Genomic DNA, 13,585 nt, shown 5'->3' on the forward strand with positions numbered 1-13,585 from the left:
GAGCTCATGCTGCCTGCTTCCTCCCTCTAGTAGCCATCTTAGATCCTCCTCTATTTGGAGTTTGAAGTGACTTCTGTGCATAAGTGTCTATATCATTACATAGAGTTGGGTAATATCTCTGAATGGCTTTCCTATGCCTTTAGTTTGTATTTCAGCTCTTTCTTCCATATCATGAATTCTTAGATTTTTTTATTCATTTATTCACATATGTGTCCATTGTTTGGATCATTTCTCCCCCCCTTCTCCCCTCCTCCACCCTCTTCCCTCTTACCCCCTCACTTCCAGGCAGAACCTGTTCTGCCCTTATCTCTAATTTTGTTGAAAAGAAGGCATAAGCATAATAAGGAAGACAAAGCATTTTTGCTAGTTGACTTAAGGATACCTATACAGAGAGATTTCTAGCATTGCTTTCATGTACAAATGTGTTACAACCCAAGTTAATTCATCTCTAACTGTTCTTTACGTTGGTTCCTGATCCCCTTCTCATGTTGACCTCTGTTGCTTTAAGGTTTCTGTGTTTGTTCCTCTGAAATGGGGACATCAAATGCTTTCATGTTTTGGATTTTCTACCTATTCCCATACCTCCCCTATGTGTTCTTGCCTTCTTATGTGACCCAAGTCCATCTGGATGTCTTGTATGGTGTATTCATGTGAATTAACATTTTTGTGACTGTTTCATGCAACAACTCTTCAGTTTTCTCCACTATGGATGATATTCTCTCATGTATAAGCTTGTCTGCTGATAATAGTCCCACTGTGCTTTTTATTTGATTATTGAGGGTTTTATTTCTAACATTTCTACTGGTTTATTTTCATAGTTTCTACTTTCTTCCTGAATTTCTCTTCTTTTCTGGAGCTTAGATTGATTTCCTAACTTCATTTACCTGTTTATTTGAATACTGTTCCAGGTTACTGATCATTTTTAATAGTGGCCTTCTGGATTCTCTCTCAGATATTTTAGTCAAATCATTATCGTTGGATTCAGAGGTGGCACTGGGGTGCAATTTTTGGAGAAGAGAAATTGCCTTGGTTTTTCATATTTAAATTTCTATGCTGAGATATTTGCATATGTTTATCTAAGCTTCATTTTTACTTCCTAGCATAAGTGGAGAACCTACTGCAGTAATAAGGTTCAAAATTCAAAAACTGATCAAGGATTTAATGAATAAGAAACAGCTGGAGTCCTTATCTGTCTCCCCACTAAAATTTTAGTGGAAGCAAAGTGAGAAAGGAATAAGGGAGTAATAGAGGAAGAAATGTGATCATATCCGGAAAAACCTCACTGACATCCCTTAGTACAATTAATATATACTAATGAAAAGAATGACCAGTAAAATATGAAAACCACATTTCACCTCCCTGTCATGATGTTTTAGTGAGACTCAGGCCATTTCTATAATTCTAACATGTTAGAAATTATTTTATTGTCAGTTAATTGCTGAATATTCATAATAACTAGTATACTAGATTATTGTCAGAATCATAAAAAGTACAATTATACTTATGTGGTCTTTTTCTACTATTGTATGGTGTGCTGATTTATAAAATTATGCTACATAACACATTTGTTTTATGTTTTCTGATCTTAATTAAATATCATTATTTTACAAAATCTTTGGAGTTTATAGCCATAGTTTGTTTTAATATTACTTTGTAGTAAGGCTTGAACATAATAAAATGAAATTCACTCATGCAGAAGTCCTCAAGACAGAGTCTTCATATAACAGTAGAAAGTAATTAGGCATGTGTAAATGGCCAAACAGTAGAAGAGATGAGAGAGTGTTAGTGTATTGCACATAAAACAGAGTGAATGCCTCTTCAAAATGGACTCCTTGGCTCATACTGTGCTGTAACCAACAAGGCAAGAGTATGTGAAAAGCAAGCACAAGAGAAACAAAGTATTCAAGCAAATAAAAATCAGTCAAGCTCAATTAATCAAAGCCCTTCCACAAATAAAAGGGAACTTCAAAGGGGATTTCTGAGATTCGGGTAACAGTGAAGAGACATTGCCCTGGGAAACTTCTAAGTGCATTGCTGAAGTGACAGTAGCCTTGTTTTTGTTGTTAGCCTATTAGGTTTACCTGTGTAAGCAGATGCTCTTACTTCAGTGGTTCAGGGGACGTATTTGAAGTAGATGACTTTTCTTAGATCTCAATATTTAGAATACATTTAAATCTAAATGAAATCCTTCTTATAGTAATTTTATTCCAAAGGTTAACTTGAGATAATATATGTTGAGGATACACTCACAAATATTACTAATGATATTTTTATAACAATAATTCATAACTGTTCAGTTTCTTGTTGCAAGCTTAGCAATGTTTATATTCAGAAAACATGACTAATAGTTAATATTATAGGCTTATTACCATGACATTATGTGAAGCTAATATTGGGGAATAAAACTTCTGTGGGATATACAATTAGCTTGAGTTGGCATCCATTCTGAATAGTTGGTTCATGGCTACAATTGCTCAATATTTGAAATAATCCCATCACCAAACAGTATCAAAGCAAGGTAGGAAGTTTATATGTGTTCAGTACGAAAGTTAAGATGAAAGTCAATGAAAGGTTGAAAAATCATAGATTCATAAAAACTCATGTGAAGACTGTGAGTATATTTGATTTGTAGATGCATGCTATATCTGTAGGCTGTATTTTGATATTGATATTTACTCCACTCTTTCTTGTTTAAAATAAAATATAACTTGACAGGTATCTCTAACTAAATTGACTTCCAGAAATCTGTTGTTTAATTGTTATTCTTGTCTCTCATTTTTTATAATGTTGGTGGAATTACTGCATTTAAATGTTATTTTCTGGATGAGGCATGATAGCACAAACCTGTATTTGAGGGGGTGGAGATAAGGATAGACCATCCCCCCATCTCAATGAACAAGTCAGACATGATGTTTCACTCTGTAATCCTACTGATATGAGAGGCATAAGTAGGAGGATTGCAGTCTGAGGCCAGCAATGGTCAAAAAGCATGAAACTATAACTGAAAAAATAACTAAAATCAAAAAAGAGAGAAAGGAAAAGAAAAGAGAAGGGCTCTGGGTATGGCTGAAGTGAGAGAACATCTGCCAGATGCTCAGTTCAAACTGAGTCCAAACTTCAGTACTGCCTAAATAAATCTTCATTAAGTAAATATGAATATATCTTCAATAACTATAAAATATATAATATAAATAAATATATCTTCATTTAATCTTAAGGAATGATGCTGAATATTTATGAGTGCATGTGTTTGTGATGTGGGGATAGAACCCACAGACTCCCACATACCAGACCAGTGTTCTGTCACTCAAGTGCACACCAGGCACTCATATTATTTAGGTACTTATTAGCCTCTTACTTTCTTGACATCTTCCTTCCTTTCCCTTTCTTACCCTTCCTTCATTCCTTCTTATCTTCCTTCCTTCCTTCCTTCCCTAACCTAACACCTGGCAGAAATTCAGATTTCAATAACTATATAAAAATTATAAATGTATGAGCATATTGTGAAATATAAAAAATTAAAAGAAACCTACACAAAACAGAACACAAAGTGAGAATGATTTATAAAGAACTAGAACTCTGAAATTAACTATTTGACCCACTAATAAAGACGAAAGCAAGACAGGAAGACATTTTAGAGAAAATAAAAAGCTGTCAATAGACACATCCATTTCAGTTGTTTTTATATATTTATTTCACATATTTTGTGTTACAACCATTATATTTGAGACATTTCATTATAGATCTTTTTGGTTTGGGACTGATTTTTTAACTCAGGATTTCGAGTTCACAATGCAGGTCCTCTACTATTTAAGGCACACTGCCAGTCCATTTTGCTTTGGTTATTTTGGAGATAGGGTCCTGTGAACTATTTTCTAAGCTGGCTTTGCACCACAATCCTCCCTATCTCAACCTCCAAAGTAGCTAGAATTATAGACTTGAACACAGGTGCCTCGCTCAATTATAGCTTTTATTCTCAAAATTTGACTATACTCATGAAGTCTATCAGAATTTCTTGAACATTTTAGACATTTCTTAATATTTATATATTTGAGGGTGGCATATGAATATAGAATGAAGCACTGTGTTTTGAATTACCTCTAGAGAAAGTGGTTAGTGACACAACTTATATTATCACTTTTCTTGACATTTCATTTTAGGGAAGAATTGTCTTCAAGGGTGGGGATGAAGGACAATGATGGAGAGGGTGAATTCAATATGATGTATTTGGTATGCTGTAAGAAATTTTGTAAAGTCCACAATGTACCTCCAGCACACAATAAAATTTTTTTTAAAAAGTAATCTTTAAAAATAAAAAGTACAATATTTGCTTTATTTTTACTCATGTTTTATGTGATTTCTCTGATATATGTAAGAAAATTCACCAGAAATACTTATATATGACTCTGTTTTAGAATAATAATGTATAATTCTTATTGTAAATAATTTTACTATAAAAAGACACAAAATTGTTAATTTTTACATATTTCCCATAGAATAACATTACAAAATCTGTAAAGCCTCATGATTTATATTTTATAGGCAATCTGAAAATATTAATGAAGTTTTCAGTAATTATTTTTAGTTTTATTATGAAAATATCACCAAACATCTGCAGAAGTTTTGATTTCTAAAGACTATTATGATTGAAATTAAGCTTGGAATCTTTGATACTTTTTTTTTAACTTTTTTCCTTTTTTTTTGGTATAATAGCTAAAGACTGAAAAAAAGAAACTACTTATCAGATTAACAAAGGACTTCAGCATTCAGGGAGAAATTTGCATTTTTTGAAGTGTCACTTCTCAGTATATCCTCTGCCATGTTATAGAAGTAAAATACCTATGGGGAATTAAATATTCAAGGATTATAATATCCCACATACTAGATATTTACTTTTACAGAAGGGTAGCAAAATTAATCCCTCTTCCCTTTTCTAATAATTACGGTCACTTGCTGTTCATTTTGACAGGATTTCCTGATCCAAGTGTATAATCAGCAACCATATTTTTCTTGCTCAAATAGCCTTATTTTTGACATCATAAAAAATTATACTAGTTTTGAATATGTCTCTACAAAATCTATTTGAATTTTTTTTCTTAAGATTATCTTTCTTGGTGGTTGTAATACAGCTCTGGAGGCAGGGCTTTTGAGAAATGGGCTTGTCGGCTTCACTTTGACCTCTGATCAGAACAGCTGCTACAGTTGCTGTTTTTTCTTTCATGCATTTTTATAATTGCACATGACTTTGATGCAAAGTGTAACTATGATCAAAGGCCAAGTTTCATCTGAGGAAAATTATAGACTTGTACTCCTGAATACATAGAGACTGAGTTTATAAATGCACTTCAGCAAATTCTATTTAAGTGGGGCATTTTTGATATGGTCCCTCAGGGTATTGGAATCTTCTACCAGGTAAAAATGTGTGTCATGAGGCTCTGAAAAAAGCCTACTCTTGCAATTGTTAGAATTTGAATGAGAGTTGAAATGAGGTGAACATAGTAATAGAGAAACAGAAAAGTTGGAAAAGAACTAGTTTCCCTGGAGATTCCATATTGACTTTCCAAATGACTTAAAAATCTGATGGGTCTGCAATTATAAGCAAGGGCCCTTAGGGACAAAACTCTCCTGTCCTATCAGGGTTTATGTTTTGATGGATTTAACTGGGACAACTTCTAAATACAATGTGAAACTAGGTTGAAACTAATGGGTATTAGCAACACTTATTTTAGTTCTAATTCACTTTGCGCTTTATGGCAGGGAAGAGGCAGTACTTGTTGAAAAACTTCATAGCAGCATTAACTATTTCTTCTATCACATATTTATAATTTATTAATTGCATTTCTTAATGCTCTCATTATGTCAAGATGTTAAGAAAGTCAACAATGAAATGATAGAAGCAAGGTTAAGAAACTTTCTGCATATAGGATATCAAAGATTTTAAAAGGTCTGCATTTATTAGAGGAATTTATGTAGTTCATGTAATTCAGAGCAGAAATACAATAAATATAGAAATTTCTCAAATTGTGTCTTAATTAAAGGGCATCATTAAACAATAAAGGCAAAATTATAGATAACTTTAAAGTGAAGTTTATTTATTAGAAGATGAATAACCTCTGGAATTAGATATGCATTTAATTGATTTACTCTCTTGGTATCATTTTAGCTTGTGGGTATTTTCCTCAAGGCTTTTATTTATAAAAAAAATAAGACAGGACAGTTTTAAATATATAAATAAATGTGTATGTTTATACACATGTATACTTAAATATCTCTCACATTTTGCCATGAAGTGTTATTTCCTTGCAACTTGTTCTTCATAGTTTATGCTAATTTTGTGTGTGTGTATTGAGGATTGAATTGTACCTCAAGTTTATCAAGTGGTCTGCTTCTTGAACTTTGCCCCTAGCACATTTGTTTTTATATGTTTGCTTCTGAGAAAGGCTCTCAGGAACTTTGCATGGGATGGAGTGGAATGCTCCATCATCCTACCTCTACCTGCTGAGTTTCTGGGATTACAAGCATATATCAACACACCCAGTTCATAATATCTTCATTGTTATGATAATTTATATATACACAGAATATTTCCCTTTTCATTATTCCACCATGAAGCAATGAACTTTCCCCAGATGAAACTGTTCAAATTTAATTAGATATTACTTTCTGCATTTAAGAGCAATATTCAGCTGGAGAATTACTTATAATTTGAAGTCATTCTGGCTCCATTGCCATAGGAGCAGGCAGATTCTGGAAATTATGCCTTGCCTATATAAAATTCCATCTACTTCAAGCTTCTTGGTACTCAAAAACAATGTGACCAAGGGAGATTCTGTGATTAATGGATGTCCAAATTCTTGTTGCTCCAAAGAAAGTTTTCATTTGTGCATTTTAGGCAATCAGAAAGTGCCTACTTCTGGATATTTCTAAGGACAAAATGACATCATCTGGGCTTCTTCTGAGAAATTGCTCCCCTTGTTTTCTAGTCTTTTCTGTGATGAAAAATTTCCCTTTCTCTTAAGTATAGCATTTGAAATAAATAAATCACTTCTGCTCTCATCAATATAAGATTTTATTCTTATTTTTCTCTTTAACAGTATGATTTCAAGTGAAGGTAAAGTACCAACTTTATAGCAATAATCAAATAAAAAAAGGTCAGTTCATATAGATTAAGGTTTATTATTGAGCTGGCAGAATGGCTCAAATGGAGAAGAACCTCCCTACCAAACGTGAGTCCCTGAGTTCGAGCCCCAGTATCTCAAAAATTTTTTAAAAAAATTTAAAAATACATTCATATTTTGTTCTAAGAAAAAAATCCATATCTTCAAGTTTTATGCAAAATTATCCCACTCTAATGGTCAAATTCCCTGAAATAGTTCATCAAAATTTAAAATTAAACTATGTAAGGAGACACAGAAAGATTTGCAATAACAAAACATAATTAATAACTGGATCAAAGAGGACATAGCTACAGGTAAGTATCCTTTATCTGAAATTCTTGAGAACAGAACCGTTTTGAGATTGGATTTTTTTCATATTTGATAATATTTGCATGTAGATAATGAAATATCTTGGGGATGAGGCCCAATTTCTTCCTGATATTCATATTTCATATTCCACTTTTATACAAGTCCTTAAAGTAATTTTAAATAATTTTTACTGCACCTGCATTTTGACTATGACCTGTCACATGAGGCCAAATTGTGGAATCTTCTACTTGCGGTGTCATGTTGGCACTAAAAAGCTTTCAGATTTTTCAGAATTTTGGTTAAGTAAGGATGCTCAGTAACTATTCATACTGGAAGTACTAGCATTTGAACTCAGGGTTTCATGCCTGCTACTCAGGTACTCTATCACCTCAATCACTTCACTGGTCCATCATATTATATCTTATATCTTGCCTTTTTTGATCTAGGTAAGCAACCTTGTGGACGGGATATGTATATTAACAGATTAATGAAAATCTGTGTGAATTCTAGAAAAGAGCTATACATGGAATAGTTTTTGAACAGAAAAATTATTTATTTTTAATATACAAACTAACATGGATATATACCATGTGCCATTTGAACTGATTTAGGATGGTAAACTGAATTTTCAGTTCAGATCAAGTGTATGGACAGAATAAAACATAGAGCTTTGTTTAATTTTTTTCTCCGTTTCTGAAAAATATCCCATATGAAAAGTAAAACAGCATTTCTCATATCCCAGTAAGTCTGTTTTTTATTTATATTAATGTACAAATGTCCACTTGAGTTTTCAATAAATCATATGACCTTTCTGTAACCTTTGTGGGCTATTCATGGATATGTGGATTCATTTCAGAAGTCAGACAGGACCCATCTTCCTTACTGTCTTTCTTTCTTGTTTCATAACTGCTTCAGTTTTTTATTGTTCTTGTACAATATGAACACAAATGTTGTGGATGTTAGCAGCAAAACTTGTTATTTTACAGTTTTTCTGGTCAGAAGACCAGTTATAGAATGGCTCAGCTTGGACTTCATACAAATTTCACAAGGAAGAAATCAAGGTGTTGGCCTGACTAATTCCCTAGAAGGTATAGGGAACACTCTGCTTTCAACTTCATTTTGGCTCTGGGATAAATTCATTTCTGTGCAGATATGGGAACAAAGTTGGCATTTTTTTGCTGGGTGTAAAAAAATGAGCCAATATTTACTCAAAAAGCTACCTAATTCTTTCTGGTATTTTCCATGTGACAAAAGTGCATAAAGTCCTTTAAAGTCTTTAATTCTCTTACTTTTCCTACTGTCATTTTTCTATACAAATGGGGGAAATTATTGGCTACTAAGAACAACATAAATTGATTGGGCCCAATCAGAAAATTCAGGATAATTTCTTTGTTTTGTGGCATATAAATTTTAATGATATCTATAATATCCCTTCTTCCATACAATATAAAATTTTCATTGGTCAGAGACATCTTCCTAAGAGTGAGGACAGGGGTAGAGTGGAACAGAGAGCATTTTACCTACCACATTTTTATAGATTTATAAATATTTTGTATTTATAAGCAAAGATAAATATCTTCAAGTTCCAAAAGCAAGCATCCATCAATAGATAAACAAGTAGATAATTGCAATAATAAAATAAGTAGAAAATTTTATATAGATGCATATTATAAATCATTGAAGACAGCCTGAAATTTCCAGATTATTAACTTATTTTTTTAACCCTTCTCCAAATTCTCAAAATTCACACAGACCCTATACCTGATACATATACATATTAATATATATGTACATATATTTAATGGGTTTTATCTAAAGTGATAACCTCTTTAAACAAACATTTCCTCAGAGGTTACACATCAGCAATAGAAACTTCTTTTCCAACATGCTATGTTTAAAGTTGAATTAACTGATTGGCTAGCTGGCAGCTTGCCTAAGCTTCTCAACACTGTATTTAAAGCCAGATTTACTTAATCTTATGAAATGTATCTAACATCATTAGTCTATATAATACATATGAGTAATAATTTCTAAATACTTTATGTAAAAATAGTCCTCCTCAAAAGCGTGTAATCCGTAACTTTTTTACCTCCATTTCCAACATTCTTGTTCAATTAAAGATATTGTGGCGAGGAATAACCAGGTCTTCACCAGAACTACTTTTACACCTTTGGGAGGCACTCAGTAAGGATAAATCTCCAGTTTCCATGCAGTTAATTTTTCCTCTTTGTGTCTGAGAGCTAACAAGATGAAACAGGTCCACATCCAGAACTTTATTCTCTGCTGTTTTCCCTTTTGGGTATTGATGAAAACCAATGTGATGAGTCCGGAAGCCACATGCTCATGACAGAGGTGCAACCATGTCCAAGTTACTACCGCTTTGAATCAGTATTCCTGGAGGGCCACAAGTTCACTAACCATATCCCACTTGGTTGAAACTTTACATGAGAAAAACATATTTTATTAAGCCATGGAGAGTTTGGAATTATTGTTTGTAGCAAGTGTCATTTCAATCAATAATTCAGATAATGTGAAAAAGGATGTTTGATCTTGGTTAGTTAATACACAGTTATCCCTGATCAGCTGCCTGTATATTAAAACTAAGGGTTTAAAATCACTGTGATTATATTATATCTGGTGCCTCTTATGTTCCATTTGCACTACTCTGCTGTAAATGGTAGCTTTTTCTTGTATGGTTCTGTCAGCAGAAGTAGAACTCTCTTTTCATGCTATGGAAAATTTAATACTCCACACAGAGATCACCACCATGTGCTTCATTTCAAATTTACTTATGCTAAAGTTCCTATTCTTTCCTTTCTCTTTAATGATGTCTCTTGGTGAAAGAGACACTCTCTCCAACAATTCAAAGTACTAACTGAAATCAAGAAAGAATGGAAGAACCTGGTATGATGTAAATTCCATATCAAGTACCAGCTATTCTATGGGAGCAGTCAAAATAGGAGGAAAAAAAATCTGAGAATGACACACAGATTGCCTTTCATGTGGAAATTCAATTTTAGTGATTAATAGTTTTTCAAAAGTGTGAAGCAAATAAAACACTCTATGCCATGTTTTTAAACAAGAAAAATACTAATGTGGCTACAAATAATTTTAGTGCTAACAATAATGATTCAAGCAAAGATATATCAGGCCATTTAAAAACATTTAAGAAGAGTACAGTTATAGAGAAATTAGAATTAGAGAGAAAATAGGATGCAGGTATAAGTAGATTCAAAGATCGAGTAGCAGATGCATCATTCATGAGGAAAAAGAGAACTTAAGAAAATAGAACCAAAGCAAACATGGAGAGTGAAGGTGTAAAATTCATACTTAAGTTAGAAAACAACCAACAGAAGGAGAGAGAATGTTCATTACACTGGACAATGGGATATCCTTAAGGCAAATGCTTCTTGCCATAGCTCATTTTAACTTACACTGCAAACTTCAGAGTAATTTATAACAAATTATCCTTTACTTGTAAAGAACTAAGATCAGACAAATTCTTGTCTGCAAATCTTCAACCCATACTTTTTTCATTAAAAATATGTACAGAGCCTCTAGACTGAATAAGGCAGGCTAAGTTGACTAACAATTAGAATAGAAATTGTTCTTGGCAATTTGTTCATGATCAGAGACATAATTTAACTTCAGTCTGTGATCATGGAAACATTGTGCTTGTTTTAGGAGTATTCTTTGTTTAAAATCTGTCAGAAATTGTGAGCTGATATTTTAAAAAAACATTGGAAAAATCTATCTCATACATTTCCCTTAAGATAACCAGGAGAATTTTATAGACTCATACTATAATTTCATGCATTCTTTATAGTACATGTATATCATGTTTAAGTAGTAACTCTCATGAGCTGCTTTTGATGAAGGGATTTTTAAAATGATATTCTCTCTATTTAAGGTTCTGTTTTTGAGTAGACTCTATACTTAAGAGTCTGGACTCTCTAAGACTCTCTTAGACTTAGAAAATCTTTAAAATATCCCTCATCTGGAATGTATCAAAACCCAGTTTCAAAAGAAAGAGAGCACAAAGACAAGAGCCTTGCAGATTAGAACAAAGGAGAATTGAGGCCAGGCCAACCCTCCACAACATTTTTGCAGAACATAACAGAAAGAAGACAAGAATTCCATGTAAATCAACTGATAAAAATGCTATTGTTAGGAACTTTAAGTTGGAATAATAAAAAGAGTCAAAAACTTTGTAATTGTCAGGAAAGATGTAAAGGTAACATTGTATAGCATTTTGGACACCAACAATGCTGTCAGAAATACATCTAAATCTAATCTAGGAGCTTGTGGCTCAAGCCTATAACCCTAGCCACTTGGGAGGCTGAGATGGAGAAGACAATGGTTCAAAGCTAACCTGGGCAAAATGTTAGTGAGACCTCTTTTCAGTCAATAGCTAGGCACTGCGGGGAGCACTTGTCATTCCAAGCTACTCAGTTGGCTGATTAAAAGGACTGCAGATCTAGGTACACTGGGACAAAAAAGTTTGTGCAATTCCATCTCAACAACAACAGAAAGATGTGTTTTGTGGCATGCACCTGTCATCCCACAGACAGCAGGAAGTGTGAAATAGAAGGATCACAGTATAGGAAGACCTTTGTAAAAGAAGAAGTCCCATCTCAAAAGTACCCGAGCCAAAAGGGCTGGAAGTGTGGACCATGACAAACAAGAAGCCCTAAGATCCAACCCTAATATTGTAAAAAGATAAATTTTTTAAAATCCCAGAAATAGATCTAGAGCTAATAAACATCAATCCCTTGTGGTTTCTTGGTATTATTCCATTAATTAATTTCAAATTAATATCAGAAACCATTATGTAAATTGTTTGTAAACTGTAACATTCAAACAACTCTGTAAATTACACACAGTCCTGATCCCAAGTTGTGAGTTTTGATTTGCAAAAAATATTATTTTGAAATTTTTATATACCGCTCAGTCAAATAATGTGTACTTGTGTATATGTGTATACATGGTAGGTATTTCCTCTCTACAATTTATTATTATGTATATATTTATCTGCTCCTGTGTCATTTATACACAAAACCTTTCTGATCCTTGTTACAAAACTTGAATTTCACACATGTAAACTCACCCTTCTTTTTTTCATCCATCAAATTCCTCAAGAACTTTTAATTTTATTTAAAACTGAATGTTCAATATCAGTTGTGATTCTTATTTCTGTTACATTTCCTAAAATGAAGACAATATGAATTGAAAGGCAGAGACTGAGAGCATAGGATAAAATATATAATGAAATGAATCATTTTTATTCTGATGTGTTCAAAATTTATCTCCACATGTCTTACCTGATTCTGTATTTCTCTAAGTAATAGTATAGATCAACATTTATTTTAAAAGACAAGCACATATAATCATAAGTAATTTATTACTAAAATACATTCATAATATTTCAAAATGATTTTTTGGTAGTTCTTTGAGGTTTGAACTCAAGAGCTTCACACTCAAGCACTCTTGAGCCATGCCTCCACCCCTTTTTCTTTAGTTATTTTTCAGAAAAGGTCTCACATTTTTTGTCCAGGCTGGCATGGACTGTGGTCCTACCTGTGCCTCTCGTGTATCTTGGATTATAGCTTTTTATCTCCAAAACCAGCTTGTTTGTTGAGATGTGATCTCACTAACTTTTAGCCTGGGACAGCCTGGAATGGTGATCATCCAATTGTTGCCTCCACTATAGATGGGATTACAGATACAAGTTACTGTTCTCAGCCTAAGTAATTTTTATAATTAAGAAAATAAATGTCTAAATGCAAATACATGAAATAATGTATCTATATGTCAAGTTAGTTTAATTCCTACTCTTGTTTAAAAAGAAGACCTACAACTCTTCAAATTCTGGTGTCATTATGTCTTTTGAATTATCTATTAATGTATTTTAAATATGGATCTATTAAATTTTCTGTTAGCTGAGTTGAATGTGCACTTTTTATATTTTAGACATAAACTCATGTTTGGGTTCAGATATTAAAAATATAGTTTGGGCAGCTAGAGGAAGGAAGCAGAAAGCGTGCCTCTTATAGTGAAATCTTGGAGAGATGCTGGAGACACACCTTGCAGGCAAAAACATCAAGAAGAGGCAAAACTTT

Source organism: Castor canadensis, chromosome 9 (genome assembly GCF_047511655.1).
Source record: "Castor canadensis chromosome 9, mCasCan1.hap1v2, whole genome shotgun sequence".
In the NCBI taxonomy this organism is placed as follows: Eukaryota; Metazoa; Chordata; class Mammalia; order Rodentia; family Castoridae; genus Castor; species Castor canadensis.